Here is a 27627-nt window from a genome sequence, read left to right on the forward strand (position 1 = left end):
TGCGTTCCTCACAAGGAAATATGAGATGTGGAGATGCATCTTTGCAATGTGATGCGAGTATTAAGAACGTCAGAGGGGTGATTGCCCGGGTTATCATTGGGATGTAGTATTGATATGGAGACGAGGGGCTAGGAAATTAAAAGTGGGGGCGCTGTAGCATTGTGGATAAGACTCCTGACTCCCGATCAGAGGACCCGAGTTCGAATCTCGCCCAGTGCTTACAGCCCTGGACAAGATGTTTTACTCACTATGTCTCTTTTGACCCAGGTATGTAAATGGGTACCTGGCAATGCTAGGGTGATAATAATGATAATAGCAGGGCCCTCTGGTAGAGCTGTGGCAACACTGAAGAGGCTACCCTGGGTAAATGAAACCTTATTCCAATATATAGGAAAAGAATCCCTCCTCTGTTGTAATGGAACTTGATTTTAAGGTATCGTGACGGGAAAGCAACATGTTATGTTTTCCTTGCGATTATTGCTGGTAAAGTTTGATATATTGGAAATGTTAAAACTTTGTGTTCTATCATTTTAACTCCAATGCGCTGTAAACTGTTGCAGTTTGTATGCTGACTTTAAGCCATGAAACAAATTAAACTTTACTGCCTTAAAGATTGGATTGCATTTGATACACAGAGGATCCGTTGAGTGTAATCATGTAAAGCGCTGCCGATTGTCATACAGCCTCAAGATATATATCTGTTCATGACCTATATTCTTCTCTCTGTAGATCTGTTTCTCTTATATTCATATCTTCTTGTTGTTGTTTTCCTTTCTTCCTCGTTCGCAGAGCGGCATCGACGTCCTCAAGAAGAATTCGCACAGCCAAACAGCCTTAGACATCGTCAACAAATTCACGCCCACGAGGGCAGCGCAGGATATCAAGCAGATATTGAGAGGTAAACAAAAAACTAAATCATGCTGTATCCATGTCTTCTCTCTTCAATACCCTCTCTCTAATATACTCTCTGTCTGCATCTCTCCCTCTTGTTTCACAGCAAATATTTGATTGAGGACCGGCAAAGGGTTGGGGGGGGGGGGGATGGGGCAGCTTCAATTATAATGTGACGAACAGACTCCATTCAAGCTCATCTAGCAGAGTCATGTCATGTTGAAGTTTTGGGGAAACATTAACTTGACTCCCAACACTCAACAAACTCATGGGTCCAAACAGAAAGCAAAAAGAAGCAACAGCAAAAATGGCCTGGAGGTTTAATCATTCAACAATGTTACCATAAAATCATTACAGTCTTCTTGCTCAGCAATCACCAGGAACTTACTCATAGCATTTATGTATGGATCCATGCAGAGCTAGTAATACACATTATCCGTACAGTTTGAGGAAGTATGACAGATTTGAGCTATTCAAAAGTGATTGATTTTTCAATCATAGTGAAAGATCACTTTATTTGCCACCCTTCAAAAAGCATAAGAAATAACATTGTCCTAAACAGTCAATACTTTTTATTAAAAAATGGTACTTTGTTGAATGACTCATATGTTTTCTTATATCATCCCACTAGTGTGTGACATCATGAATTGTTGTAGCCTTCTTATCCAATAAGAATGGCACACTAATTTGACCAACTCAGTAAAACTCAAGATTTTGAACAAATTTTCCTCAAACTTCAATATTGTGTTCAACAGATATTTATATGCATTCACTGAAATCACATAATGTTATATTTTTTGTACTATCCCTTTAACAACAAAAGGCACATATAAATCTCCTGTCTTTTTGATGCCTTCTATGAGACATACACTGTATTTGTTGAAGAAATCAGGAGTGAAATCATTTTCCAGTGGTTGTCGATAAGTCAGTCTTTATTAGTTTCTTGGCATTTCATTCTGAGATGGGCAAATAATGATGTAGAGCTTGTTTGAAAGTTGGATGGAAAAGGAATAAAAGGATGGCGGAGGAGGGGGAGGGGGGAGGGGAGTGGAGTGGAAAGGTGTTCTGTGTGCTTTTGATTTGGCTGTGCCTGTGACTTGTGAGTGTCAGGAATAAACACGGCTGGCAGGTTGGGCCCCTGAGGGGGTTGGGAGACTCGTGCCCATCTACTTGTATACATTCAGCATGAAATGATGCACATTCTCACTGGCTTTCTCTATTCCTCCCTTTGTATTCCTCTTCACTTTTCTCCGTCTTTCTCTGACACACTCACTCTATCTCCCCCTCCCCCTCCTCTCTCTCTCTCTCTCTCTAATGATTGTAATGCAGTTGTTCTACACAGAATGTTGTGCAAAGTTTGGCCAGAGAATTGCTCACTTTGCCTCGAGCAACCAAAGCGACAGAGCACAATGTACGTGTATGTGTGTGTGTGTGTGTGTCTCTCTCTCTCCCTCTCTCTTCCGCCCGCTCCCGATTATTGCCTCTCCCCCTCGCACGTGGGGGGCAAACATCTCTTTATCGCCCGAAATGAAGTGAGCGGCATCTTCCCTCGCCGCGCTATTGACTCGCAAGTCTCCCTCGTCCGTGCGCTCATTCGTTTTTAAGGCCCTGTTTAGACAGCCTGATGGATAAATGAAGGAGATTGGTGGAGAGACCAGTACTGACAAACAGACAGACATGAGACGGACAAACAGACAGACAAGACAGAATGTAGAAGACAGACAGACAGACAGACCAACAGTGAAAGAGAAGATGGGCGGGTCTACTGCTTCTTCTGCAACATTCAGAAATGACAGGGAAAGAAGAAGAGGCGACGTCGACTCTCTCCTTCCTTAAATGGGCTCCGAATGCTTCTGATTTCACATGACTTCATGTCAAGTCAACCACAAGTTGTCATTTGGACTGCTGTCCACAGCAGTGGACATTTGTAACATTGGGATTTTGTATGACTTCATAGAAAGTCTATAAAAATGGATGATGCCTTACTTATCATTCGTTCAACCTCATGGTAAACCATTTGCATGTAACCCTAGCTTAGAGGTCATAATTTTTTCATCCCCTGTAGTATGTCAGCATTTTAAGCACAATACCAATCCCACTGTGTTAGGTGTATGTGTATTTCCGCTAGTACCTAGATGGGGGTGGGAGATGGTAGTGAATGATGGGAACTTAATGTCTGATTCATGTCACGACTTCCACATTCCCTTCTCTCAGTGGGATAATCTTATCTGCATTCGGTGGAGTACCTCATTGATAAGAAAGCTAAGAATGACACTTATGAAATGATCAAAGTCTACTAGGGAGCACCGGGGTCACTCTCAAGACTCAAAAGTGACAGATCCCTAGTGCCACGTGGGGGTACTGTAAAACATGATATATTCGCGGCATGAAATTTTCGCTAATTAGAGCCGACAGCCTTTTTTTTTGGCATGAAATTTTCGCGAATTGCTACTGGCATTCAATGCATGTAGTGTAGACAAAAGCTTTCGCGTGCATTTTAATTTTGCGAATTTTGGCGCTCGCGAAATTCGCGAAATTAAAATGCACGCGAAATTCGCGAAATTAAAATGCATGCGAAATTCGCGAAATTAAAATGCATGCGAAAATTCCTCGTTTTACAGTAAACATACAGAAATTATCCCTCCCCATTGATCACATAGTCTTTGTTATCTGGCGTGCTAATATAGTGTATAAGCTGTTATTTTCGCTTATAGATATTTTCAAATATCTGTATCGAATGAGGAGGTCACAGACATTTTTGCGTGGTACTGTTTTGGCGAATTGACACAGAGGCTATCATAAGTGCACTATTTGCCTACCGCATGGCGGCATTTTCGCGTGTTGTTAAATTTGCAGTCCTACAGTAATTCACAAAATATGCAAAAATCAAATCCTGGCGACTTAACACTTTTGGCAATGCAATGTTTTTGTTGGTTCAAGACAGCTCCCCCCGCCCCCTGGTTTGTAGGAAATGACTTATACAATGCAGCATCAGATATCCCCTCTCTCCCAATGTTGACAGTATCTGTTTTTGTGCCTCTTACGTCTCCCACAATCGAGCCCGTCATGTGAATAGTTGTAGAGGCATGCACATCAAAATTTCAGGTTTCATCTATTGTCAGAGAGATTTAGTCATCCCACAAACAAGGTAACCAGGCTGAACCAACTCCGTGAATTGAATTGCAAATTTGAGGAGATAGATGCAATTTTGACATCCAAGACATCAGCTTTTGTTCAGCAAAAGAGTGTGTTAAATGGTTAAGCTTTTGTTTCTGGTTGATGTAGAAATTCAAGGGTACAGAGCAACTATACATGCCTGGTCCCACGTAATGAAATTGATGTTTGATGTAAACATCCTATGAGACAATGCAGCCTTTAAATGAAGTGATTATCTGGGCATTCAAGTTTCAGATCATTTGTCTAACTGGTAGCTGGACATTTACAATTGATAACCTTCAACATGATAGAATGCGTATAGCCCGTAATGTTTGGCTAACAATTAGTATGATTACCAAACTTAAGTATTAGTCTTGCTTGCCAGACCCGTCAAATTTTCTGAGAAGATAGTATTGTGTATCGTGATGTCATATATCAAATGTAAATCCAAACCACTAAAATATTCTCCAGTGGCAGCTAAGGTACTTTATGAATTGTGTAATGCTAGTTTTGAATGTTTTGATACCTGTAAGTTAAATTCAGGATGGAGGGATTGCCATTGTTAGGTGTGATATTCATGAGAACAGGACATTGGATATTTGATATGACTGCCATATGAATTATTGTTTTTATACACTGCAGAGAGTGAAGTCTACTTCCATCTCAAAGTATTGATTCTCTTAATATAAATACATAAATAGATAAGAAATATCTGGGGTAACATTGAACTTTTAAGGTTAAAGGTCACATATCTTTGGCTTAAAATGCAATTTTCCATCACAAGTTTCAGCTAACAGAGTCCTGGGGAAATATGATTTGATAAGGACAGGAAGGAATTTGAACATTACTTCCTATTTGCAATGACCATTGAAGGTCAGTCCCCAAGCCAAAGGTCATGAATGATGGACCACATCTCCAAGTTCCCAAAGGGCCATTCATGATGGTGCCCTATACTGAAGCTATCACTTGAGAAGATCACAGCTATCACTTGAGAAGATGGAGGCATCCCTCCATGAGTGCTAGTCAAATTAATCTAGTTTTCATTTCTTTTTGTTAATTAGAAACTCATCCATTAGACCTGAGCAGAATCATTTTGAAACGAGCTCATCCTGTCTATCTGGCTGTAGTTGAGGAAAATTCTTACCTCCCTGGTATAAGTGATGCATGCCCAGTGTGTGCATCTAGAGAAAATGGGAAGTGTGGAGGATGGCGACTGTGTGGCTGGGGTTTTATGGCCGGTGTATGACGGTTGCCATGGATACGGCTTGAGGTTGCCCACAGCGGATACAGCCCATGAAATATAAAGTGCTGCAGTGCCATAGAGCTTGCTGTATGGGTCAGGGATGAGTTCTAGTTTGTTTCCTGAAATGCAGCCTGAATAATGCCTGGCTACATTCCTGCATGATATCGTGAAAACGTGACGTCAGAGGACTTCCATGGAATTGTCTTCTAGAGTGTTGTATTTCATTTTCAGGAAGTTTCTTTGTTTCTAAGGTGTCATTTTATGCTTCACATGGTTATGTATCTATGCAGTCACATATCTGAAAGTGTTAAAACTGCTGCTGTATAATGAATGGTCATAGTAAGCCGTATTCAAACTTTATAAAGGAGAAAACACGCCCTCTCCTTCTGTATACCGGGTAGATCTCTCTCTTTTTTTTTTAAATTCTATCTCTCTCTTCTGGAAGTATTGTAAAGTGTGTATGAATTTCTGTACTTTGCCTTTAATAATCAAATTCTGAATGGTGTGCACAGCCAGAGTAGTCATAGTATTTGGATAAGGTTTTCAGAGCTCACTAAATATTGAGCCATAGAGAACACTTATTTTATCCCCCATCGATTCAACTGAAAAGTGAGAAAGTTAATTATTACCCCCCTTCGCTCGACAAAAATGAAAGCATCAATTATGCATAGATAATCAAGCTGACCTTGCAAAAGTGCAGTACAGACTGAATTTCTTTCTTTTTTTTTGATGCTCCCTGATAAAGCATCTGTTATGAAATCATTTTTGTTGGAGGAATATTCTTAATATCTGGAACATTAAATGATGAAGCTGTTAACATGAGCCAAAGTTTGCACCAGATAGAGTTGTTTTGCAAAGATATTTTTTGTTAATTTAGGTGCTTTTTAGTGTTATTTTTTTCAGTGTAGATATTTTCATAACCTTAATCTGGTACAAAGCTATGCTATTTCCATCTGATTGAGGGTGCTAGTGTGTAATCAAGTCATAAAATGATGTCATTTGGCAAGGGGCACAAATGGGTTTGGGATATGTTAAATGTCTGACTTTTGATTGCAGACTTACGCACAGAAACAGGTTTTTTATGCCTCCGCCAATGAAGTGGCCGGAGGCATTATGTTTTCGGGTCGTCCGTCCGTCCGTCCGTCCCATTTTGTTTTTGTTGATATCTCAAGAACCGTGTGGTGGTTTTACATCAAACTTGGTATGAGGGTATATCCTGGGGGATGATACTTTGTTTGGATTTTAGGGTCACGGGTCAAAGGTCAAAGGTCACAGGTTATTTTGTGGAAAAAAAACTTTTGGTACAGTATTTTACATACTATTAGACATGAACGTTTAACTTTGTGTGAGGGTAGAGTATGACAAGACAAATATTCACTGGTATTTTGGGGTCAAAGGTCAAAGGTCACAAAGGTCCTTATGATATAACAAAAATGAAATATTTTTATAATATTACAGATATTAGACCCATAAACTTCAGTTAAAAGCCACTGATTAACATTGTGTTTGATCGATTTAAAAAATTCTAAAACTGAGCTGCCTGACCAGTCTAATTATGTTCAGATGGATGACAAAACAAACAAGAATGCAAAAATAATGAAAGTAACCCATTAACTATGAAGATATCTATGATAATTGCATTTATTCTCGGTCCGAGAATAATTCTAGCACAGTAGTCTATAGAGGTGATTTCAAATTTTTTCTCCATGCCTTGAAAATTACTCAATGCATAAACTTATGAAAGGGTCAAAGTCAAGTTAAGTTCTTAAACCCCAAAATACATGCTCTCCTATTCATCCAATTAAACATAGGTTGAGGAAGGTGAACATTCAACACATTTGTGACAAACATGTAATTTTAAATATTTTTCCAATTTTGTGAAAATGTAATCACACATTGGCCACATGAACTATAGACCTAGTAGGAGAATCATGCATTATGACGGAGGCATACCAGTCACCATAGCGACATTTCTAGTTTTTTTATCAAAGTTGTCATCGTCCTCATGATCAGAGTATGGGCTAAATTCTTTCATAGGGTATTTCATATCCATAGTGAAAATTGTCACACTTTACAGATTGAAATGAGATGTTTAGCAAAAGTAAATATGACATTTTCTCAATGGCAATTTGCAGGAGAAAAAGAAAAGAAAACTGGTGCCATATCATGCATAGTCTTTGCAGTCTTGTCATTACACTTTTGTATTCTGGCAACTATAGTTTGTACAAATTTTGGCTGCATTTACCTGCAGCTGTTTTCCCCCTAAAAATTAATATATGTACAAATTTTTTATAATGTCAGTGAACAGTGAAATTTCTGAGAACAAGTTTGACTTAATAGTTCTTGCGCTCTGTATTAATTTCATTTAGTAATTTCTGTTGCCCACCATAATTTTTGTATTTTGCAAATATAGATGTCATTGCAACAGTGCACAATGTCTGTTCAAGCATTCAATTGATGAAAGTACATTATTTCTGAAACAGCTGTCTTTGTCTGTTGATTGCATTATCTTAAACACATGAGATGTTATTTTGCAACCATGCCACCTAATGGAAAATAAACTTATTTCAAGGTGATACGTCCATCTTTTAAGACAACCCCAAGAAAAAAATAGTGAATATATAGAAAAAATGCAGTACCCCAAACATAAAAAAGTTTTATTCTCCAAAGGGAATAATTCTGATCGCATTAATTTGCTGAAAGGATAACATTATCTTAAACACATGAGATGTTATTTTGCAACCATGCCACCTAATGATTTCATGGTGATAAGTCCATCTTTTAAGACAACTCCCACAAAAAAATAGTGAAAACATTAAAAAAAAAATGCAACACCCCATACATACAAAAGTTTTATTCTCCAAAGGGAATAATTCTGCTGTCATTGACTTGCTAAAGGAAAGTTATGTCCATCTGAACTGGAATTTGTCAGGAAATGAAAAATACCAGTTGGTGTAATAGAGACAAAGAAAAAGAGGGAAATATGTGATTACTTGTTTGTAAAAGTGAGTAAGTGATGAAGAAATGTTGAGTAAAGTTTGATATATTTCAACCACAAGATAGAAATGTTGAGTTAAGTTTGATGATATATTTCGGCAAAGAGATGGAGACGTTGGGTGAAATGTGATATATTTCTGCCACAAGATAGAAGTGTTAGGTAAAGTTTGATATATTTCTGCCACAAGACAGCCTTGCAACAGGATCTGTGTACAAATTAAAGCTGCTAAGAAATTCCGTCAAGACTCTCAGGGTCCTTATTTACATGAAGTATGCAGTTCGTAAATTAGTTTGAAATAGCCATCCATTCATACATTTTTTTTTCAAATCTGTCTCATCGAGAAAACCCCAGCACATCCACTGACACTCTCTATCCGGTGCTCGCCCAACAAGTTGATGGGGGGCCTCACGTAATTGCCAAAGTAATACGAGCGCGATTTTCCATGTCACTGCAGGCTCGAAACGGTGTCCCCCGACGTGGGAAACACTTTGACATTTTGTTTATCACGACATGAATGTTTCGGTAATTGGCATCCAACCTGCTCTTGCCGTTCTCCGGATTGCCATTCGGACTAATATCGGCTCACTTACCTCTGGTTAGCGAGCTGATCGCCAGCCCCTCGACAGGTTTATGGTAGTCTTCAGGTTTCAGACTCCTTTTGACTTCATTACCCCTTAAGGAGAATGCCAGGCGTCAAGAATCTGAATCATATGAGACTGATTGGATTGCTTCTACCAAAACTTAGTAGATTTGCCATGATTTGGATTTTTGTCTTGAAGAGTTTATCTGAAGGCATGTAGGCTGCCATATATTTGGTTTTCATTTTTTTTTGTATGTGTGTTGGAGTAAGTTTCCTCATTTTATTTCATGAACAGTATGAATGCATTTCTTAGAAAGATCTCTTGTATATTAATGAAGTCATGTCATTCAACTTTATTCATATTTTGTAACAAGAAGTAGGAGAGTGTGTATAAGTTTGTTCAGAAGAATCTATGACTGAAAGAGATTTAATACTGTATATTGTATTTAATACTGTATATATTTTGCGAGGTGTTTATTTTCGCAAATTTTGCGAGTCAGGTGCTATTTGCGAAATTAAAGACGTGCGAAAATATTGACTCTGATCCCGATGTGAATGTGACGTACACGTGTACTCTTCTCCATTCAGTACAGGACTCCACGATCCTGAATTTAACCACTCGCGAAATCGTCGGGAATTCCCGATTCGCGAAAATTTAGACTCGCGAAATATATGGCGTATGCAGTATTTTGATCTTGTCCTTATCTCAATAATACATGATCTGTTTTATTGTGTGCAATGAAAACTATTCACACTTCGTGAAGAATTTTATATGTGCATTCTTGCATATTCAGTTGATACCTGCAAATTATATATATCGTCGCTGGGGCGACAAGACCTCGTATCTACAAAATGTCAAATGTTCAGGAGAGCCAAAAAACATGGCGGCCAAAGCACTGTGGTGAATGGGATAGCCTTTACTTTGACATGCCGTGGTGGCTTCATTTTTGGAGTAAGACAGTTGTGATTTGGACAGGACATCACTTAACCCATTATTTGACCATTAATCCATTTGTTTCACCAAAATTGCAGATACAAGGTCTTGTCACCCCAGCGACGATATATATATATGCATACTTATATACTTGTATTCATATTTATTTATATTTACTCATAGGCATACAGAATATTTTTTTAAAATCAATTTCACTTGTGAGGTGTTTCATTCATTCTTTTAAATAACATCTAGCAGCTGATTTGAAAACCAGCCCATCCTCATTGAACAAACATCTTTGTAAAATAATTATGTGTGAATGCAGGTGGCATAGATCATGCAGTGTGTTAAACTGTGACATCAAGGTGTTTCGTCATCGCGGCCTCAGAGATCTTTCAGGCAGAATGTTAATGGGAATGAACAATTGAATAAGATGTAATTAATTTGATTTTTATGAGTCACATGCCTGGCATACATCACAATGTGGATATTGAAATTGTTGTTGTTGTTTCGATGTCAATTAAATTGTTCATTCATATTTCTATCTAGTGATCTATCCCGTTTTTTACCGCTTATCCATAGTGGTCACATGACCTGTTTCCCCTGCAATGGCCATTTTATGTTGGTTTAACTGTATACAATCATGACATGTACTGAGTATAGATATCTTTATGAGCATTACGCTTCATTTGTTTGCTATGATACACCATAAATGTGAAATAGTTTGCAGTGTGGAAATCATCATCAAGTGTACTATGCTAAACTGCCCCTAAAATAACAAAATGAATGTATGCTTCAAGATGTTGAAGTTTTACGAGAGCACCCTCATTTGCAAAATCATAGGCGAGTCCTGTTCAGTGCAGTTGATCAAGTGGTAAAAATTGATCATGCAAAACCTCCACTTCTGTGGTAAAAGTTAAAATGGGAAGGTAAAATTCAGTTTTATTTTAATGAAGGGAAATTATCACCGGAGGAACAGATCAGAGCATAACTCCAAAATTTTCTCATTTGTGTAACTACAGAGGCAATAGGTGGCTTCCAGGCACGAGCAATAAAGGACTACTCACGAATCCACGACCGGTCGGCGATTTCTTTCAAGGCAGGCGATATTCTAACGGTAAGTGTACCCCCGGTCGGTGACAGACCCGACCCCAAAAATACAGGTTATGTATTCAAACAGTGCCGAGAATGGTTTTGCAGAAGAAAACTGGCCTTTTTTTTTTTTTTTTGGAGGCATTTTCAGAATCTAGTTCAGTAGATTATTTGTACTACTGAGATGACTAGCTGTGTGTGTGTGTTTAGTGCAGTAACAATCTGTCAGGGCAGGGATGTTTTTTGACAAATAATCACTGCTCTGCAAACATACACACAAAAAATGATAAATCAGCCTTCTTTCAGTCCTGTGTTTTTGCACAGTATGATATATTTGTTATTGTAACCTTATTGCTGAGTACAGGTCTCAGAAATGTAGCTAAGAAATGTGCCAGACCTCTCCACTTTGTATCCCATTACAAGAAATATGTAGCCATGATTATTATAATATGCTCTCTTTTAACATCGTCAAGAACTCTTTTATTCAAATCAATGAATTCTTGACGCTCTCAGACAATCTTTATTCAAACTTTGTATCTTTTAACAATGATGAAATTGCATGTAATGATTTGTTGAAGAATGCATTTGTATTTTGCCATTCAATCATATGATCATTGGTAAATGCACTTAGCTTTTAACTTTTAAAGAAATGAAAGAAAGAAAAATGAGGGCAGCATTTAATAAAGTATGATACAGAGTGGCCATTAAGATAAAGTAAGATTGCATCATGAAAAGCTGAGTGTGGGATGATTTGAACAAGTGTTTTTGCTCATAAAATAATCCTCTGGATGCTTGTAAGTTCCTGCTTCCTACAAGGAAACACCTGTCTTCCATGTGATGCCACTTCTGTCTTTGTTATTGCAGTAATCTAACAAATGCAATGGCGCCACCTTGTGGCAAGACAGGTGTGGTAATTTGTAAGGTTCATAACTTTCTAGCTCGTTCTGAGAGTTCTAATGATGAATTAATGTGCAGTGCTGCTTTCAGTGCCCTCTGCTGTCAAAGTGATATATGTTTTCTAAGTCATCATCTGCAACTGTAATCTGTAGTTTCCTGTATAGTGTGATCTCTAGTCTCGGGCGTGGCAGATCTTATAATTCCCACTACACTAGCACTGCAGTTGATTAACAATTAACCCATTGAGGACGGTTTGATTTTGCTACAACACGCATTTCCCATAGATGCTTGCCCGAGTATACTCGGGACTCGTCCTCAACGGGTTAAAAGCAAAAAGCGCCACCAATCAGGGTAATTTGTGTGACCAGTTTAGCGCCCTCATGTGGTGGACTCAGATGTGAAATAACTATATTTATGTTTTTGTTTTTAAAGCAAGCAATCAACTCACTCAAGACTTGGTTGATAAAAATTTGTGTATGAATGATAAAAACAAACAAACAAACAAAGCAAAACAATAAAAAGCCCCCCCCCCCAAAAAAAAAAAAAAAAAAAAAAAAAATGAGACTTATTTTTACCAAATGTGAACTGGGCAGTCAGCACTAACTATAAACTTATGTAAATCATTACAAAAACAGAGACAAAAATCATACATTCTGAAATGATCTTCACTCAGCTGGAATCTGGCTTTCAGGACTAACTAACTACCTTGTTATAAAATCATTCTATCTTTTGGAATGCACCAAGACATTGTAGTGATATTTGAGTTTCTTTTTTGTCATGTTTGTTTGCTGTGGGTTTTTGTTTTTTTAGTCACTTTTTTATTGACTGACATCCCGTAACCACGGTTTCGTCCCAGGTCCTCGAAAGGAATCCCGACGGGCGATGGAAGGGATCCATCATGCGCGGTGCTGTGGAGTCAATAGGATACTTCCCCGGCGACTACGTGCAGCTCATCAGTAGACCGCCCTCTGGAGGTGAGTGTTGTGACCCCCCCCCCCAAAAAAAAAAAAAAAAAAAAACCAAACAAACAAACAAAAAACAAGCAAAAAAAAACGAACAACCAGAGAACAGGAAATGTGTTCATTACAAGAGATAGCCATGCTCCCTCTCGCACATGCACACATACGCACACTCACATCCGTGAATGAAACAGGCTTGTCATGGCTTCTGAGAGACCAGCAGTCTACCTTGGTGAACTTATCTCTTGATGAATGGGTGTGTGCAGGTAGTGGTAAAGCTGTTTTGATTGTTGGCATTGTTTGCTGCTTTCCTCGAATGGAAAGTGAAGACGAATGATGTGGTGACAAATAACGTTCAGCAAAATTTGAAATGCCAATGGTGCTGTCGAATAATTGCCTGTGGGATTGCCAGGGAAAAGGTATTTTTATGGCAATGAGCTGGTAGAAATTTTTCCCACATCTGCATTTAATGCTTTGGGCTTGTGTATCTGTTTGTATTTTGTATTTTGTATTTGTGTTGTTGTTGTTGTTGTTGTTGTTGTTGTTGTTGTTGTTGTTGTTGTTGTTGTTGTTGTTGTTGTTGTTGTTGTTGTTGTTGTTGTTTCTGCTGTTGTTGCTGCTGCTGTTGTTTTATTTGTTGTTGTTATTGTTGAGTGTGTGTTTCATGGCTCACATGAGCCAAAATTTGGTTATTTTGGATCACCCACCAGAGCTTAGTTTGTGAGGTATGAAAGTGTCTTGATGGCTGAAGAGAAGGGGTCAGTCCTGAATGGGTGACACCAAGATGACCCATATATTGACCCTTGGACTTGTGACCACATGGCATGAAACCAGCTCTTGATGTAGAAGGAAACATTTTGAGAAATATTACACTTTTTCTGTAATCTCATGTCAATGCATAATATCTCATTTATCAAGAGTTAGTCTTGATAGTTAGAAGGTTAGTTAGAAAAGAAAATCTGCAAGTGTTCACATCAGATGTTTTGAAGAAGGCTTTAAAGGGATGGTACAGTATTGGTGGAGATGAAAATTGGGCTTTAACTTTTTTGTGAGATACCTAGAAAACACTTATGAAATAGTACAGAGCATACCATTTTAAGAGGAATTCAAAGTTTATATGATAAAAATCGGGTTTGGAATAGCTGAAACATCCAAAAACAAAGTAAAACAAAACGATCGTAATAAAATGTGGGTCCCACACTTTACTACGATCGCTCTGTTTTGGATATCTCGGCCATTTCAAAACCAATTTTCATCAAATAAACATTGAATCCCTCTTGGAATTACAAGCTCTTTCATATTTCATAAGAGGTTTCTCACTATCTCACCAAAAAAAAAAAAAAAATGATAAAAATCTGAAGTTAAGTCTCAACCAAAACTATACGATCCCTTTAAAGTCTGTGTTCAAGTGTGAGTGAGATCAACTGCAAGACACACTTTAGTTATTAGAGATTAAAATGAGGGCTATTTCTTAGCACTTGTGTGTATGGTTCTTTCAGCTGTGAAACAACATAAACAGTGAAAGAGAAAGGGGAAGAGAAAATGTCGAGGAAGACATGAAATAGTCTGTGCTCAAGTCTGATTGAGTTATATATCAAATGTCATACTCTTCAGTAACTGGAGATTAGTTTAGAAACCTTTGCCAAATTTCCCATGGAGAAGGAGGACTCGAATCAGGATGTTATGATAGCGGTGGAACACACCGTCTGCGGAACGTTGGCACTTAACGGCTGTCACTCTGTCACACCATCACATGGATGAACTCACCGGTTGTTGCAGTTTGATTCTTCCGTGGGTTTGTCTGTCGAGGAGGAGGAGGTCCCAGTCATTGTAGCCTTTAGTGCCAGCTGTTTGCTCAGGGTTTTTGCGGACAATGTGCTCAGTCAAATGTTACGCCTCAGCGCGCCCTCAGTGGCTGTGTTCAAGGTCGGTTGAGAATTGTCATTGTTTCAGAGCAATAGGTGTAAACTCAGTCAGCCTTTGCACTTCAAACAGCTCTCTTTGGTCTCAACTTCTCTCTCTCTCTTTTACAATGTATCTTTTCTCCCTCTCTCAAAACCAATCCAAAAGCGTGAAGTGAGGCTCCGTGTATTTTTGCAAGTCTGCCAGTTATGACACTTGATGCCACCACTCTGGGGCTGAATATAATCAAAACTAACCAGCCAGCTACATAATTACTGAGTGAAGTCGATTCCCGTTGATTGTGTTTTTGCGCTTACCAGTTTTGAGAGGCAGTTTGTGCAGAGGGTAGAGGAAACGGGGAAAGCTTTTCCTGCTGATTTGACCGTCCATCCGACGAGCTCCAGGAATGTGAGATATGCAGATTATTATGTGACTTGTGCTCAAAAGGGAGACAGACATATTTATCTGGATTGTTATAGGACATCACATGGAGGATTTTCTGTGAGGGTGGGAGAGGATTTGAGGCTGCATGGTGTTTGTGCCAAAGAAGTAAGTTGCTAAAGCCCTCTCTTGTTGTGTCTGAGTGGCAGATGCCCCCTGCCACATATTGCTGCAACCGATTTACTCCACGAATCAAGCTTGCCCTCAGAGCAAGTGTGGAATTACTGGTAGCAAAACTGATTTTGTGCTTGCGTTGATTATTTTCCCCCTGTCATTATCCATTTATGTCTCTCACTATACATGTTATGTGAGCAATGATACAGAACTGCAGAAGCCATATTGCATTCTGGTATTCTCTCTCATTTGATTCTGTGCAGAGATAGACCATTGCAGCTCTGTGCTACTAGCCTCGGTATACTTGTACTGCATTTAACAGCCCCCCCCCCCCCCCCTTTCCTACCCTGCCTGGTGTGAAATTTGCCCAAGGCTCATTAATTCTTGTTACAACCATTGATGACTTGACTGTACAGGGACCTACAACTTCAATGGCATTTCACATTCATCAACTTTCCAACACTTAGGTGAAGAACCCCAATGCAATGCCATACAACTCACCAACACCTATTCAAATCTAAGTTTGTTCCTCCTGTTGGTGTGAATCAAAGTGTGCTGTTTATCAAAATGATGTGCTTTTCATGATGTTCCATATCAATCTCTTATATTTATGGACTTTTCTTTTTCACTTTCAGGCAAGTAAAATTTATGGTTGGGCTAGTGTTCTGCAATGATTTGAAAATCTGCTTGCCCAACCAGGCAAGTGGCTTTAAAAGAAAAAGCTATGAAGCACCCTGCGTAAAGCTCAGATCAGTTTAACTGGAAACAATGTTAATCAATGCATTTGGACTGGGTAACATCTTGCTGCTTTGTTGTAACTCCATGCTTTGCCACGCAGCTCTATCAGTGCAGAGCAGACTACTTGATGTAGCACGCAGGCGGAGAAGCGATCCCTCATCAGCTAGCTAACATATCGTAAATTTAGCCTGTTGTGTGATGACAGTTACCACCTGCTGTGAAATGGGCATTTCTTTCTTTTTTTCTATCTCTCTCTTTCCCTTTCTTCATAAATCAACAGTCAGGTGAGAATTGATATGTGCGGTATTCTGTCTCCCCCTTGGGATGACATCGGTCAGAGTTTATTGTCGCACGTAGCAGTAAGCGTTATATCACAAACTCGCTTATGCGGCACGCTGCCCAGGTGTTCTTTGTGTGTCGGAGAGCAACATGTGAGAGATAGAGAGGGAGCGAGAGAGAAAGATATCAAGATAGAGAGAGAAAGAGAGAGAGAGATAGAGGAAGGGAGTCTTATAATCACTGAAATGTTTTTGTTTGATTTTCTTTCTCCGTATGGCAAGAGCTCCCGACACAATTCAGTTCAATTCAAATCAAATCTTATTTCCAAAGTCATGACATAAACTCTATCAGACACAACAATTATAACAAATCAATGCTGTACAAAATAGATAAACATATATATATGAAAGCAGAAGACAAAATGAGCAAGTGCATAAAAACTTGTATGAATCTATTTGTTCAAATTCATTGTTGTTGGAAAAGAGAGGCCCATGTAAAAGACAAGCTTGTAAGAGATGTGGGCCACTCAATATATTGGGCTTACACCCCCCCCCCCCCCCAAAAAAAAAAATAAATAAATAAAGTGCGGAGTGATGGAAGCACATGGAGGCACAGACACAGAGGCACAGAAACAATCAGGGAAACACAGACATACAATTGTTGACAGGACAGAACAGGAAGAGACATCGAGAAGGGGCAGTTACAGAGTCAGTCGTATCTGGTCCGCACATCAATTCAAAATTATTAAATCTTCAATTCATGGGACAGGTGAAAAGATTTTCATTGTTTTTTCCCCTTTTTTTAAAGTTTGGAACCATGCAGCAAGAATTTTTTTTTTGGTTCACATTTTTTTTATACGAGAAAATGATTCCTCAGCATAGATGAATATCAACTGATTTACTGAAATATGCAAAGGTTATGCCTATACATATGAAGCAAAGGTCCCTGAAAACAGGGAGGCTTGCCTCACATAGCAACAAATCTTGTAAATACAAACTGGATACCTAGACCCCGTTTACAGTGAGCGAAAAGGCCGGGCTCGGCCGCAGCCGAGCCCGGCCTTCATTTCAGTGTAAACGCACAAAAAGCCAAATGCGGGGCCAAAATTGGCCGCGCATTTGGCCACACTCTGGAGGTGGTCTTGGCCGCGGCCGAGTCGCGGCCGAGCCCGGCCTTTTCTCAGTATAAACGCAAACTGGGCCAAATGCGGTACCAAATTTAGTCTGGCTTCCAGACCCTCTGTCCGTACTATTTCGCTATTCAGGATATTAACGCCCTCAACGTCAAAAGTTAGTATAGTTTAAGGAGGTTTTGTCCTGCAAAGGATTTTTCCTTCGGCAAAGGAGGTGACTTTGTCACCGCGCGGAGTTCAGTTGGCAAAGGGTCTGGAAACCAGACTATACCAAATTGCGTTTGTTGACAAGCAGAGCGCCACTACGACAAAATATTGAAAGGTTTGAATTAAAAGCCCGGGCCGAGCCCGGCAGTGTAAATGGACAAAATTGCGGGGCCCGCAGTTGAATACGGGCTCGGCCCAGCCCTGCACTGTAAACGGGGTCGAAGTATCGGAACTCACTTATGACATATGGACTGAATAGCTTGTTATTATGTCATCAGGGTGAAAATGCCCATAGATTTTTGAATATATTCATGTGTATCACCCATTCCCTTGCACAACCAAACTTCCACATACATTATATACATACCAAGAATAGTTTGTGTGACATTTAGTACCTGTAATTACAAGCTGTGTGCTCTGTAGCAAAAGGAGGCAGTTGAATCATCGACATTTCTGTGATCTGGAGTGGATGACCTTTGAGCCTTGAAGTATCAGCTGTGTCCCAAATTAATCAATATTTATGTTCATTCCGCAGACAGAGGGTCGCCATTGGCTTTGTCAGAAGTGTAGAAGTGGCACACACACACACACTCTTGTACATGCTTGCACCCACACCCAAGTAAATACAAGCAAATAACCTAGATATGCCAATATTTGTCTTAACCCACGGAGTGCCACTGCTGTGCAAAATGCAATGGACATTGCATGCAACAACTTATATGTTGTACATGAGAATGGAAAAATGGTGCATAATTGGGAGATAGTGGATAGAGCACTTGACATGATTCACATTCCTGCAGCATGAATCTCTATCTAGGTGTGTTCACATTTGAATCATTGCAGTATTAAATACCATAGTAATTTCGTGGCACTGTTCTCACTTGCGAAATACCAATGTATTTTCAGTAAGCGCTGTACATGCGCATATCTCTTAAGGGAGCAAAGACAGTGAGTGTGTTGGCTCGCTTTATGAGAAACAAACCGCTGTTTGAGATATAGTAGGCCTGCTTCATGACACAATTTACATTCATATTTCTCACATTCATATTTTGTGCAGAGTTTGAATTGCCACAGCATATGATGCGGTATTTCGTGGTGTATTTTGTGGCGTATTTGCATTCAAATTACGTATTACTGTAAAAGTGGATATTTTCGCGTGACTAATTTTTCGCGCTTGGCCGGTTAAGGAGAGTTTCGCGTGTTTTTGATTCCGCGGAATCAAGACATCACGCACAGGAACATATGGCAAGAAAAAATATTCGCGTGCTTTTATTTTCGCGCTAGTTTCTGATTGTGCGAAATGCGCGAAAATTTCAACAACGCGAAAATTTCCACTTTTACAGTACCACAGAAAATACTGTGGTATTTAAACCTTAAATGTGAATGCATCTTCTGTGATGATGATACATATGTGTTTCTCACCAAACATGTAGGCCTATATGTAACAATTTAACAGCCAGTTATAGTCAGCCATTTTTTTTTTCAAGTAGATGCTACTATCTTATTGTTTGAAAAAAATAATGTAATGAGAATGTCCCATTAACACATATAGTTTGATGCTTGAAATATTTCTGTATGATCCAAACCAAAGATAACAGGTGCTTTATCAATGTAGAAAATGATTCGGATCAAAAGTTTGAATGAAGTACGAAGTTGCCGTGATTGTGGGAAGAAATTGTATCGGCTTCTAGTAATTCACCACAGAAGCAAAAATCATGATGGAATTGTACCAATCCTACAGGTGGATCAAAAGGTAGCCAGTGAATCAGAAACCGGAAGAATCAGCGAGGAAGTTGGTTCCGAATGACCTATTTTTAGGATGCAACTCTGTTGGCACACACACATAGTTATAGCACCACTTCCCCTGTGCTGTCATGGTGGTATACCAGTGACACTTTAGCTGACAGTTCCCTCAAAGTTTGGGGAGAGGGGTCAGAACTGGTAGAGAGATAATAGATCCCAAGCTTGGGTACTGTAAAACAAGATATATTGCGGCATGAACATTTCGTGAATTGGAGCCGACGGCCTTTCACGCAGCATGAAATTTTTGCGACTTGCCACTGGCATCCAATGCATATTATGTAGGTAAGAACTTTTGCATGCATTTTAATTTTGCGAATGTTGGCGCTCGCGAAATTTGTGAAATTAAAATGCACACGAACATTCCTCGTTTTACAGTATTTTATCCACAACCCCATGTTTCCTTGACACCCCGGGGCCTACCCCTCCCTAAACAATCGCCTGTCAACATTGCATGCTTCAGTCATTTTTCCTGGTTTTGAATAAATCAAGATTGAATTAAATTTGAGGGGGGGGGGGGAATACCATTGATATGGTATGAAGAGTTAGTGGGTTAAGTTCGACAAGTTGCCCTTGATTATGAACCCCCTGATGGCGGCCATGCTGTCAATGATCCGGCACGCTGTACCCCGGGGTACTGTTGTAACTCAGGGTACGGCGTTGTGAAGCGCCATCTCGTGTTCATTGTCAAACAGTTGTGCAATGTTGTCATGGCAACTATTTTCTCATCAGCAACACCGGCATAAATCGGCGCAGTGATAACGATCCCAATTTTCCTTCCATATCAACTTGTGTAATCTAATCACAATGATAATACAAATTTCACTGAGCAATTATTCAAGAATTATTATTATTTTTTTTTTCAGTTACATTTATTACACAATCACTAGATAATCCCCAAACTCACCTCGTTGTCATTATCACTCATTCCCATTAGTAGTTCCTGTACTGTACGCACTGTACTTGTGCAAGAAGTCAACATAATGACATCAGTACTTACAATACTAGCATGTACAATAATATTAAACAGTGAAGATTACAACAGAGCATGTAAATGAGAAAGAAAAAAGTTATAATTTGCATGCATTGATTGTTGCATAATCACAAACAAGAAAATGTTTTTGTGTATAATGATACTAGAAATTATTTTTACACATTTTTTGGTAACACAGGGTACAGCACTGAAAAAATAAATAATTCAACAAAATAGTGAATTTTCATTTGGTACCCCAGGGTACCAAATATTGCATCAAATACAAAATTTTTAACAGTACATTGATTCTCGTGAAATTTGTGGTTTTTTTTACTAGCACAAATTTTAAAAGCTGCGAAAATATCTTTACGATTTGCTGTGCACATTTTGAACGGATTGAATCATGTGTTTCGCCAGCTGATAAATGATAAAGTACATGAGTGTGTTGGCTAGTAGCTATCTGTTCAGGCCACATATGTGAATGGATTACTGATCAGTGTGTGCATGAGTCAAATCAAATGAGTGTACTTGTATATTTCAAACTGAAGCTTGATATTCAACATTGGTATGCATGTTATGCAGTAAAGTATACTGTAAAGCAAGATATATATATATATATATATATATATATATATATATATGAAATTTTTTTTGAATTATCACTACTGGCATTCAATGCATGTAATAGACAAGAACTGTCGCTTTTAAATTTCGCGAATGTCTAAACATTATTTTTATGCATGTGTGTATGTGACTTATCAGAAAACATGCATTTAGGCCACTGCGCAGCGCTAATGTTCAGAACCCATGAACGTGTTTCTGAGCAGCTTAGAGTGGAAATTTAATTTGTGTGAAAATAAGGATGTTTACAGTATTCTAGTTTCAATTATTCCAAGGTCTTTGATATTGTCATAGCCCGACTCACTCGAATATGCATATTTCAGTCACCCTGGATGATTTGTGATGTGTGCAAAAGCAACTTGGGGCAGTTTCACTTTTCAGTCAAACTTTTGTTTCGTGCCGACTGATGAAATTATACGCAGTGTATGGAGCTCAGATCAATAGCAAGTTTACAGAAAATAAAACTATGCACTGCTCAATATCTTATCTCAAATGACAATGGAAGTTAAATGATTGCTAATCAGTCAAGGTACTTGACACCAGTTTGGAAAGGGGGGGGGGGAGGGCTCGTATTATCACTGAGAGATAACATGTTAGGTCATAGTTGTCAGGAAAGTTGGTTTTATTGCAACTGTACATACAGTACAATGCTTCAATATGTAGGATATGATTCTTGTGCATATTATTCCCCCCTTCCGCAAAAAAGGGAAATTAGTAAAGAGATCTAGACCTGTATGAGATTTAATGATATCACCACAGTGTGACTGAGGCCAGTGTCACTGTTTCCTGAAACTTCCATAAAGTTCTAGAAAGTTCTGTAACTTCCGCATGTTGCGTCCAAATACAATAAAAATGTGTGATAATCTCTTTGCTTCAGTTTGCCAAAATCATGAAAGTTAATCCATGGTCGATGGGTAAACCCAAGGTCCCTGTTATGTCTTGCCTGGCCCACCGAACGTAAACATGGCGCAAGCCGTGGAAGGGAAGTCATTGAGTGGCAAGGATATGATGAAACTTCTAGAACAAAGTTTGGCCAAACTTTTCCTTGGCTTTCTGGTCTGTCATTTATGTGAGCCAACAGGATGTAAGAAACTATCCCATGCTGTATAATTGGGGTGAAATTCCATTTTGTTCCTTGGTCTTGTAAAACAGTGCAATTGACAGTGCTCTGGAATAGAAGTGAAGGGAGATGTGGATTATGCCACAAAAGGACTTGTTGGGTGGAGATCAAAACTTATCTCTCATTCAAAGAATTGTCGCTGGGATGTAGCCAAGAATAGAAATGATTAGCAGACCCAGTCCCACTTCTATCCTCGAGATGACATTAATTACAGTGTACCTGCCAACTTCCCCCCCCCCCCCACCATCCTATTAACCACAACATGTCTGAATGAGTTGTGATACTGTCATTACTGTGATGCCTGTCCTGGAGTGCAAGGTCTACTTTTTTTGAAGCAGCAATTTAGAAATGCTTGCACATTTTCCAGTACAGGGATCTGTCTGTCGTTCAGAAAAATGTCTGCAGGACAATGGGATTGGAGGGGGGGGGGGATAGAAGTAGACAGGTGCGGGAATTATTGGGTTCATTCACACACGTCATGTGATCAGTCGGTTACAATTGGTATCAAAGCAACCGCGGGTACGCACAAATGTATCACTCTGATACAGGGGGGTAGAGATATCGAGCATGACTGTGTCATTTTTGGAGTCGTGGAGTGGATCTGCAGGAAGATGGCGTGTATTATTAACAGTGGCTGCCGTCGAAGAGAAAAGACCTGCGCGGGAAACCCGGGGGAATGAGAGATAGAGTGCATTCTGAGCACGTCAACATTGTGGAGAATCAGATGGCAAGATGACAAATTAATTTGCAGTGACTGTATAATTATGTACGTGTAAATTCCAAGAACCAAGCGACCATGGCATCACCCACCCAAGTCTGCAGTTGCCTGAAACTGTGGACTGGTTTTACTGAAAGGGAGTAGATCCTGTGCAGTGAGTGGAAGGAATTCTTGCGTGATTAGTAAGGGATGGGACTGAAGAATACGATAGCCTTTCTCTCTGTGTGAACTTTTGGTTGGAGAATGCCTTCGTCCTTGAACAAATATGATATGATTGTGTGAGTGTTATAGACCATGTGTGACGTCCTTTTCATCTACAGAGAATATGTCATCGATACGGACGCAGAGTGGCGTAAACGTTTTGTGACACCTGTAAAGTTTACCTTTTTTGTTCCCTTTTACCATTTTTTGGGGGGAGGGGTGGGCAGGATAAAAGTGACTCAGGTGAAACTGCAAAGTTAATATTGGTAGAGTCGTCCTAAAGAGACTTCTGTTTTATAATATAGGTTGAGGATTAATAGCAGCAAGATATTCATGAGGTTGTATTTCTAATTGACCTCTGCTACTTTATCCCTCAACAATGTCAGTCAATCAATAAGTAAACTTGGTTGTGACACCATTCTTGTACTAGAGCCATTCCAAATGGCTGCAATCCTCTCGTTATGTCCGCGGTGTATCACCTATTTTTATTTTTTGTACTGTTATGACGTCCCATCCGGTGGGCCTGCTATTGGCGCTCCAAACAATGACGTCATTCCCGTCCTGAATCTAGGAGGATGTTAAATCCATAGAAGACACGTTCTTGATTCTGGTGTTGGACATGTTGGAGAACTTGAAGCATGCGCAATTTCTTAAAATGACATCATTATGTTGGCGTCCACGTCCAGGACGTGAAATCGAAAAGTCCCTAATGGTGGGGTCGGGGTGGGGGGAAATCCAGGAATGTCCTCTCCCCCCACTAACCAATCACCGATCTTGAAGTGGGCAGCCACTCCCTTGGTTTGTATCAATGACCGGAAGATATCGCTCGTTAAGAGTAATGTGAAAGCACTTCACATGTTCTACTCATTGCCAAAGTCACCATCTTCATGTACATGTACTTGTTTTAGAGGGGCATTATATTTTGCCGATAGATGTCTCATGAAAGAATATACAGCAGCAAATGTTAAAGGCATAATTTACCATTTGCAGATAAAACGAAAACCCAGCATTAGTGCTTCAAAATAGTTCTAAATTGTGAGTTAGGGATAGAAACAACCAAAAATCAAAAATTTGAATCAGTATAATTGATGTTAAGTATTGTTAAATATACAAAATGTGAACAATAGTTATTAAAAAAAATGTTTCCAGACAAAAAACTGTCTACAGTAATGGTTTATTTAGAAAAATAGTGATATCTCCGTATGTTTTAGGCTTTATTGCAAAAAAATTTGTATGATAAGGAGGTTTTGTGATACAATTGACCTATATATATATATATAACATCAAATGTGATATCTTGAACATTTTTTAAATCACTGCTCCCAAATGTAAACAGGACCTTTAATGAGATTAAAAGGCATAACTTTTTGTGAGTTGAACTGGGTTGTATGTGTCCACATAATAAGTAAAAAGAGACTTTTTAAACCTGTTGTGCAATGCCATATTTGAACTCCACTGAACTGTGAACAATTTTTAGTCTCAGCATTCTGCTTAGAGCATCGACTATGCATGCAATGGTGGTAATTAGCATAGTTTGTGAGCGTGAACATTCTTTTCCAAAATAGCCAACAAAAGGTGTCGATGCGTTGAACCTTTTCATGACTCCAATCAAAGACTTGTACCCTATCCAGTCATTAGAATGAAATGTGACAGCCATGCCCATCTATATTTTTTTTAAAATCTTTCTTTTATTTGGGTCTGCACTTTAATGAAAATATCAAACCCGTTCAGAACAATCATCTTAAAATAGTATAAGTACGGTAGCATTATTGCACAGGATCAAGAGCTGTCTTCAATTATGGCAAGGAGGTACTAGGTTGTGGTAGGGGTTAAAGGTCCTGTCTACCTTTGGGAGCAGTGATTTCAAAAAATGTTCGAGATATTCACATTTGATACATATGTGTAGGTCAGTTGTATCGCAAAACATCATATCATATAAGAATTTTGCAATAGAACCTAAAATATAAGGAGATATCACTATGTTTCTCATTAAACCATAACTGTAGATGGTTTAGTCTGGAAACATTTTTATTATAACTATTGCTCACATTTTGTATATTTAACACTACTTAACATCAGTTATACTGGTTCAAATCTTTACATTGGTTGTTTCTATCCTAACTCACATTTTAGAACTATTTTGAAGCTCTAGTGCTGGGTTTTTGTTTCATCTGCAAATGGTAAATTATGCCTTTAATGAGTCTCCCTGAAACTGTGCGTAGGCATGTTGTATGAAAAGGTACTTCCTCCACGCAAAATGGCTGTTTGTTTGTTTGTTTGTTTGTTTTTTGAATGCGTGGCATTTGTGTGTGTTTTTTTTTTGTGGTTTCTGTGCACGTCATTGCAACATGAAATGATTTTTATTGCATAGTTGCGTGATCAATCACAATGGCATCAGACTGGTGACAGCAGTTGTTATTATGGCAGTAAAGTCTGTTGAGTCAATGGAGTTTCTTCTATACCCGCTACCCTTCCTTGTTTGATACTTTGAATTGCACGGTGATTCTGATACATAGGAGGTGCTGTTTCAAAGATGATCACTTTATCCAGAAAATTTGTGTGACTGTTTGCTTATTAATGACATTATTTAACACCCCGAAATATGGCCTTTTGTGATATGTACTAGGTTTTCCTCGTGTTATAGCAAAGTGTTGTCCCAAAACAACCCACAACCCGACTTACTTGTCTGCTATGCCAGGGGAAAACTCACATGCACTGTTTGGTAAGTGAAATGATTGGGGTATTTGCCTGTTAAATTTAGTAAAGAACACTTGTCCACTTGCCCCTTCACGCAAGGAGGGAAAAATACTTTAATTGTTATGGCCTGCATACTGTATCTGTTAAAGTGCTTTTGTTCTCACCGTTTGATTGTCAAGTGCCAGTATCGGTGCCTGTTATACCAGCAACAATGATTCTTGCCCTCAAGAATTATCAGCATGCCCCCCCCCCCCCCACCCCATTATATTTTCCCCCATCATACTTTCCCTCTAAGACAGTCAAGCATGAGGAAGTATATAGATTGAAAGTAGATTGTTATGATTTTAAATGCAGTATATCATGTCTTCTTCATGTAATCATTATACTGAGATCATGTTTCTGTTATAAATTGTCCCACATGCTGTAAAGTACTGCCTCAAGTGTGAGCTTCATCGATGTTTTGACATGTCGTGTGCCAGTTAAAGGTGCAATCACACATGCTTTCGAAAAGTCTTATAATTTTTGCGATAGGAGAGGCAAAAAGGTGGAAAAGAACTATGCTTGATATTGATTGGTAGATTAAAGATAAAACTTTAAAGGACAAGTTCACCTTGATAAACATAAGGATTGAGAAAATGCAACAATATTAGTAGAACACATCAGTGAAAGTTTGGGAAAAAATTGGACAATCGATGCAAAAGTTATTAATTTTTTTAATTTTTGTGTTGGAACCGCTGGATGAGGAGACTACTACAGCTTGTGAGTCATATGCGTACAACAGTATAAAGAAAATGTAAAACAAAATTCAACATATTTTCACTTTTTTCGCATAATAAAAGAGCACTTGACTTGCCTCTTTCTAAAGGCAGGGGGAATAATATTACCCATAACATTTGTCGGTAACGAGTCAGGGGAATGTGTACTTTTTTCAAAAGATGGAATTTTGTGAAATTCTCTTTATATTTTCCTTATATTGTTGTACGCATGTGACATCTAAGTTATTCATACACTGCAGTAGTCTTCTCATCCAGCGGGTACTGCACAAAAACTTCAAAAATTCATAACTTTTGAACGGATTGTCTGATTTTCCTCAAACTTTCAATGATGTGTTCTACTAATATTGCTACATTCTCTCAATCCTTATGTTTATGAAGGTGAACTTGTCCTTTAAATAGAGAAGTGAATATGCACTTGAATATTGATAGTCTAAAGGTATACTTGTAGATGTAGATGGAGAAATAAAAAGATACATTGATAGGTAGAAGATAGAGAAATAGATAGATATATTGGTGGATTTGAGGTACAGATTCATATTTAAAGACTAATAGATACATTGGTAGATTTAAGATATGGATAGGGAAATGACGAGATGTATGTGTAGATTAAAGATATAGATATTAATAGATAGAAAAATGAATGAATACATTGGTAGATTGAAGGTATGTATATTGATAAATAAAGTGATGAATGGATATATTACTTGAGTAGTAGATTCAAGATACAGATACAGATACAGAAATAGATAAACATATTAGTCGATTGAAGATACAGATACAGAAATAGATAAACATATTAGTCGATTGAAGATACAGATATGTATAGATCGAGAAATGAATAGATATGTACCTGTATTGTAGACAGAGGTAGATGGAAAAAGATGCAGATGCATACATTCAAGTAATCAAAGAAAGAAAGAGAGAAAGCTGTATAAATGCGCATACACTCATATATCTATGTAATATAGGTAGACAGACAGCAAAGAAAAGAAAGGGAGAGAAAGGACAAATGTGAGATCCATTTTGATGATTTGTCAATGCAAAGTTCAGTGTTATCGTCCTGGTTTCAGGGATGAATATCGTCTTCTTCGAGTTTGTATATTTTGTACATCCTTCAAGGGATTAAGAGATATGGACCCTAAAGTTCATGCCTCTCAC

General features: G+C 38.7%; 1 pseudogene; it reads left to right on the forward strand.

The window, feature by feature from the left end:
• Nucleotides 1-249: 249 nt before the first annotated feature.
• Nucleotides 250-27627, forward strand: part of LOC139739734 (uncharacterized) — a 59741-nt pseudogene continuing 32363 nt past the window's right edge.

This window comes from Diadema antillarum, unplaced genomic scaffold (genome assembly GCF_040938485.1).
Source record: "Diadema antillarum isolate AM-2024a unplaced genomic scaffold, OU_Dant_1.0 seq00000814_RagTag, whole genome shotgun sequence".
In the NCBI taxonomy this organism is placed as follows: domain Eukaryota; kingdom Metazoa; phylum Echinodermata; class Echinoidea; order Diadematoida; family Diadematidae; genus Diadema; species Diadema antillarum.